We start from the raw sequence: 7,173 nt of genomic DNA, 5'->3' as shown, positions 1-7,173 counted from the left end.
TAGTTATATTTCTATTTTTATCTCTCTCTGTCCTTTTTTTTCTTTGACTTCTGTGTATAAAATATTTTTAATCTAAGAATTAGATGGCATACCAATATTTCTTCCAACATTTTAGTGGGTTATTTTAGGTTTGAGAGAAATTGCGGGACATATTTCAGGTTAGAGATTATAGGAATTTTTTGAGGTTAGAGAGATTTTTTAGAAATTTTGTAGGAAGAGATAGGTAGTAAGAAAGAGAGAAATAAACTTTTTAATTTAGTTATTGTATTTCTAAACTCATCATCCTTCATTTAGGGGCTTCTTTTCCTCTTGTTTTTTATTTTATTTTATTAAATTACATATAGACGTTTTCATATTTTCTAATTCATGTATCGAGTCTCTCCTTCAATGCCAAGGAATTGTATTTAAATATATATTTAGAAAATTCAGCATGGATATTTTTCTAAATAAGGTTCGTGCATCTCTAAAAATCTTATGTAGGTTTACTTGCAAGATTTTGTATGATTTTTCTAAAATCCATTACATTGAAATTAATTTTTTTTTGTAGTTTCTTCTTTTTCTATCCGTAAAAGCCAAAAGTTGATTTGAATTCTCTTGAAAAAAGTATTCTTTCTATGTGTGTGTTCAGTTGCATGACACAAGATCCATGTAACCTATAATAATTTATAGTACAGTGATACGGTGAGAAAATTGAACACTTTGTATCTTTTGCTTTCGTTATCGAAAACAATTGCATGCTTAAACAAAGTATAAGATGGATATGGGGCAATAAACCGTAAGATTGATGATGACAAGAATAGTAGTAACCCGTCTTTTAAAACGTGGATTAGTTGGGTGGATTGTCCACACCAAAAATAATGTTAGGGATGCGTAATTGTGACCATTTTTTTTTTCTCTCTACACCTGCATTTTTTACTTTAACAAAATGTGATGCAAAAAATAATGTCACTAATATATTGTTTATATTTGTAAGTGTAAGGCGTATAGACTTACCAAACCTTTTGCATGTCTTTGACTATGGATTTTGAATCACATGTTTTTAATATGACAGACTTTGGAATAACATTTTTATATTGTGATAAGTTTTTACAATTTTTTTTTTTTGGGTACAATATACCTTTCAAACATCTCTATATAACTTTCTGCTAATTTGTGAAGCCCTAATTGAAAATTGGAAAAAACTTTATTTAGAAAACTTAAAACTTTATGCTAATTTGTGAAGCCCTAATCGAAAATTGGAGAAAAATTTATTTAAAAAACTAAAAACATTAGATGACAAAACTTGTTAAGCTATTGGAGTAGACTAAATGGGTATGCTAATTTTAAGTGATTTTTTTTGTTAGAATTATATTTTGTTTATCTTGTGGTATTTGTTAATTACTATTTATTATTTATTATTTATTATTGAATGTTATTCTATTTCTTTTCCCTGATTCCTAAATGAATTTAGAGTTAGTTAATATTTATGTATTTAAAGTGAAATTACTAATTTATTTTTTTAGAATTGCTTTATGTAGTTATAATTACACCTTTGAATATTTAGGTTTTGGTTTTTTTTTATTATAATTTTAGTGACAGTAAATCTTTTTAGAGGATCAATTTGATATCTCATCTATTTCATTGATCATTGTGCTCTATCTATATTTAATTTTTAATTTTTTTTAAAAAATTGAAATTAACTTTGGGTACTCTTTTTATGTTTAATAGCACGATGAGTAGTAATAATGCTTGAAAGAACATTTCTGTTTGGATTAAAGGAGCAAGACGAAGTTTCAAAGTTTATATATATATATATATATATATATATAGAGGAAAAGATGAGATTAGCCCATTAGCTCATATGAACATATGAGCCCAACATCTCAGATTGATTATAGGCCGATCTGACGATCACAGATATCCGGTAGTGTTTGAATTTTAGTTTTTTTCTACAAATTCAAATAACTTGAAATTTTATATGTGTGCTCATAAAAAAAAAGTGAATATTCGAAAAATATCAAAAAAAAAAAATTATATAAAATAAATTGACCAAAATACCCCCCAAAATTTTAGGGAGGTATTTTGATATTTTTTTCACTAATAATTTTTTTTATATTTTTATTAGGTGCGCCTTGATGAGAAAAACACATACCTAAATTTTCAAGTGGTTTGGATTTGTAGAAAAAAAAAGAAAAAATTCAAGCACTACCGATCATCTGTGATCGTCAGATCGGCTCAGATTCAATCTGGACCTTTGAACTCATATGGTTATATGAGCTAGTAGGTTAATCCCATCTTTTCTCTATATATATATATATATATATATATATATATATATATATATATATATATATATATATATATATATATATATATATATATATATATATATATATATATATATATATATATCAACCATATCAATTAGGAAAGATATTATCCGTTTATATTATCGTTGTGCTCTACTTTTCTGCAGGAGCATACACCGTTCAGCATACACCGTTCATGTAATCCCTAACTCATAAGACCTACTCGCAAAGATTTTTTAGTCTAAAATATAAGAACTACTGAATCACTAAATAATTATTTTCAAAAACTAAAAAAGAATCAGATTTTGAGTTTTTTTTTACACTAAGATCTCGCCGTTCAAAGCACTTTTTTCAATATTGAGATATTATTTTCTCTAAAAGTTCAATTCCAAATTTTTTTTAATTAGTCTATGGATGAAGAGGTTACATCATAATCATTTGGAATCCTGATATCAACCTGGCATTGAGTTTGACCTGCTGTTGTAAATGCACGGTATATTCCCATAAAAGTATAAATCTTTGACTTTTTTTTTTAAAAAATTTCATTATGAATGGTTAACGTGCTTAACTTTTTTTTCTTTTCATGTTTTAACAATATTGCACTCCAGTATATGCTTATTCAAATGTTATTTATTCTTTTCCCATTTATTTAAGTAATTCTTTCTTATATTAATTATAATTGTTTTCCTAGAGAACCAAATTCATTTGCCTTTCATAAAATAAATTGTTAATATGGGAATTTATTAATTCATTATTTTTCTTTTTTTACTATTTGTGTATTCCTGTTTCCTATTAATTTTATTTGGTTTTCCACTATTATTTTTTGATAAACTAGAGAGAGAGAGGGAGATAAAAGACTGGTATTATTTTACGACTTTGTTATCTTTTGTATTTTGTTCACATATGCATAAAAAGATCCATCCATTTCATATTTTTTGACATTATTATCTGGAGTAATTTGTTTATATATGGACAATTGTTATCTTTTGTGTTTTGTTCGTATATGTACAAAGAGATCTATCCATTTCGTATTTTTTTTTACATTGTTATGTTATGTAATTTGTTCATATATGCAGAAAGGGATCCATTCATTTCGTATACTATTCTAATAGAAAATATCCATTGCGTATGCAAATAGAAAATGATGGTTTTTTTATTTTTAGGTGTAGCGGTGCACTTCTCCGAAATTTCCTCACCAAAGCTGTCTGGTAGCTCACCCTTGCTTTTTTTGTTTTTAGGTGTAGCGGTGCACTTCTCCAAAATTTCCTCACCAAAGCTGTCTGGTAGCTCACCCTTGCTTGAGGGTAAACATTTTCGAAATTTCCTCACCAAAACTGCCGGGTAGCTCGCCGTTGCTTGAGCAACACCATCTAAATTCATTGACAATTCATTGTGTATTTGGCAAGTCCTCATTTCACAACCCAAGCTCTACAAATTAGGTAAAAAAAGTTAAAAATATTTGAAATAGAGTAATGAGAAATTTTTTTATGTGGCCCAGCAACGAATAAGTTATATGTGACTCTACTTCTTAGCCAAATTAAACGGGTATGAGTATTCATACCCTAATATCACCCAAAACAGTCTTTTTTATTTTTATTTTTTTATACAAAACATTTTATTTTTTGATAAAATTTTGGATGTTCCATCATAAAATTAGGTTGAACATAGGAAAAATAAAAAATAAATATTTTATGTAAAAATAAATTACCAAAATCCCCCTGAAATTTTCAGGGGTATTCTTATAATTATTGATCACCAAAAAATATTTTATTATTATTTCTATCATGTGCGTCCCTATCAAATCTGCCCCAAATTTTTCTTTAAAATGATTTATAGAATAAAAATTAAAAACTCTAAGCCGTCTTATCAAGATTTGATGGTTAAAAGCGAATTTGTGACATTGTAACCCAAGCCATCTTAGCTATTTATTTAGATTTGATGGCTTAGACTACAGGTCACCTATATTATACATATGGATGGAGTCCCATAGCAAGCCTTCCCTTTGTAATTTCTATTTGTTTTTAACATTAATCTCTCTCTTTCCTTTCTCCTTCTCTCTTTCAGAATGTGCAATACCAGTTGGTATAAAAGAAGAAGAATGAGTCATGCATTTTTTTAAACTTAAAGAAACCAAGAAATGTCACAACATATCATTTCAAAAACATAAAATGTACCAGTGATTCTCACCAAATTCTTATTATACAATCCCGCAAAAACAGAAAAATAAATAAATCCTTCATAGAGGTTTAATTGACTTCCTAATTTAGCGAACTTTGTGAAACTCCTAACTTATAAAAATCAAGAAATGTTACAATATATCATTTCAAAAACATAAAATGTACACGTGATTCTCACCAAGTTCTTATTATACAATCCTGCAAAAATAGAAAAATGAATAAATCCTTTATAGAGCTTTAATTGACTTCGTAATTTAGCGAGCTTTGTGAAACTCCACGAGGACTATTCTGATGTAGATAATGAAGGGAATTCTTCTGGATAACCAACAACTCTTATGAAATTAGTTGTTGAGAAGAACTTCCTAAACCATGAAATTAGTTGTTGAGAAAAACTTTATAAACCATGTATTAGGAGTATATTTCAAACGAAATAACTCAATGAAGAATAAGGAAATATAGATAATAAAAAATCATAAACCATGTATTAGGAGTATTTCTCAAAAGGAATAACTCAATGAGTTGAAAAGTATGTCTCAAAGGAAATAACTAATGAGGAATAAGGAAGGATAGTTAATCAAAACAAGTGTATTGATTAGAAGTATTTCTCAGAGGAAATAATTCAATGAAGAATTAGGAGGGATAGTTAATAAAAAAGTGAGACTAAACTGTTAAAGAAAGGGAAAAGTGATAAGTGAAAAATTATTATCGGTTGATTTCATGGATAACATCTAAGAGAGAATCCATGTTGAACACGGTTAAAGAAAGGGAAAAGTGGTGAGGAATTATTATTTATTGATTTCATGGATAGCATCTCAGAGAGAATACATGTTGAAGAGCTTTGTCGAGTGGAAATCCATTCCAGATTAAATTGATTTGTTTGTTTCTTCTTTATAAATCCTTCTTGCTGCCTCGTATCCATTCATGATCGATATCTGAAATATACATAGACATATCATTTTTCTAAAGTTTGGTGTGAGTGTTTCTATTTATGCCGTTTAAGCATAAAATATACGTAGAGATACCATATTTTAAGATTTAGTTGCATATGTGCTATTTTTTTAGGTATATGTTTGTATCTGTGATATATATGCACGTTGTAAACATATGTTTATGCAGAGTACATATGCGAATGTATGAATGTGTGTGTATAACTCAATATATGTTATGTATGCATGTTTAACTATTTTTCTATGTACATTTAAACGGTCTTAGCAATTACCTTATAATCCATCAGAATACTATCAAGTGAGCAACTTTCTTTGGAAGCACTTTCTTTACCTCGAAGAGCATTAATGACCCGGTTCAGAACATATACGCCATTTACATATTGCCACATTATCTTCCACTATTAGAACTTTCATATTACTCATAGAAAAATCAAAAGGACCTCTAAGCCTTGGAGTTGAGTAGATACAGCAAAATGGCAACTTTCCTATTAGCCCTTGAAGTTGAGTAGATGCAGCAAAATGATGTACAGTAGCTTTAATTCAGACATGGCATCGATTCCCAGTAGCTAACGGTAATTCAGACATGACATCGATTCCCATTATGTAAGCAAGGCCTAAAGAACATTATTATGTAAGGAAGACGGAGTGAAATTACTTGCGAAGATTGCATGTACTTGTCCACTTTCTAAAGCTTCCAAAAACAACTATAAATTGTAGGGAGTGTTAACAAAAACAACTATAAATTGTAAATTATTTACTCTCCTAATGAAGTCAGAGAAAAAAAATTAAAAAATGCCCTACAACAACCATTAAAATGCTATCATTTTCAACCTTAAATCTCCTACTGTGATGAACTTGGTCAATATAATTAGAAAAGTGATTGCTTCGATAACTATCTACAAAATTCAACTCTAAACTTTCTGAAGTTATAAAACGCCTTGAAAACAATTCACTTTTTAGTACTGTGATTAACTTGGTCAATATAACTAGAAAATTAATTGGTTCGATAACTATCTACAAAATTCAACTCTGAACTTTATGAGTTTATAAAACTCCTTAAAAACAATTCACTTTTTATTTTTAGCCTTTCCAGGGTAGCAAACAAATCTTCCAACTCATTCACTTTTTATTTTTAGCCTTTCCAGGGTAGCAAACAAATCTTCCAACCCATTCGACATCCAAATTTTAAATCCCATACTACTCATCCATTTTTGATTAATTTGTCTAGGGCCTCCCTTCTACTCATCCATTTTTGATAAATTTGTCTAAGACCTCCCCTCAAATACCCTTTATTATCCGGTGTACGTGGTGAATGTAGTCTTATCAAATAAAGCATGAAAACTATAAAAGTAATAATTTGGTATCGATGACTGAGATATATGCCTCATGCTTTGGTATATGTCCACCCCTGAACTCCAACTTGCCTTTTATGTATAAGAGAGTGAAAAGGATGTAGGACCAGAGACAAGTCGAGGTAAAGGATTGACAGGTGAGATGATATTTACATGATCGGCTAACGAGTCTGAATCGGCTTGTTTACAATATAGAAGAACCATCAATGAGAAATAGAGCAATATGTACGAGGAATATAAACTAAACTTTCAACTTAATGAAATTTCAGCATAGTTATGCTATGAGAATTGTCTTAATTTATATATATTTGCAAATGAAATGATTAACTCCAAATTCTGGAAAAATGAATGACCAAACCCATATCAACGATTGGGTATGAATATTCCATCAATTATGCATTGATCAAGG

At 28.9% G+C, this 7,173-nt stretch overlaps 1 long non-coding RNA gene across 1 annotated transcript; it reads left to right on the top strand.

Annotated features, from left to right (window-relative positions):
• The first annotated feature begins 1,104 nt into the window (after positions 1-1,104).
• On the top strand, positions 1,105-6,242 carry LOC148780563 (uncharacterized). The gene is made up of 2 exons (XR_016040092.1): positions 1,105-1,311; positions 3,527-6,242. It is a non-coding gene; the product is annotated as an uncharacterized LOC148780563 (long non-coding RNA).
• The last annotated feature ends 931 nt before the right edge of the window (positions 6,243-7,173 follow it).

This window comes from Amborella trichopoda, chromosome 9 (assembly GCF_054954075.1).
Source record: "Amborella trichopoda isolate Santa Cruz 75 chromosome 9, AtrichopodaSantaCruz75HAP2 v2.0, whole genome shotgun sequence".
NCBI classification, from domain to species: Eukaryota; Viridiplantae; Streptophyta; class Magnoliopsida; order Amborellales; family Amborellaceae; genus Amborella; species Amborella trichopoda.
This window is presented reverse-complemented; position numbering and strand designations above follow the sequence as displayed.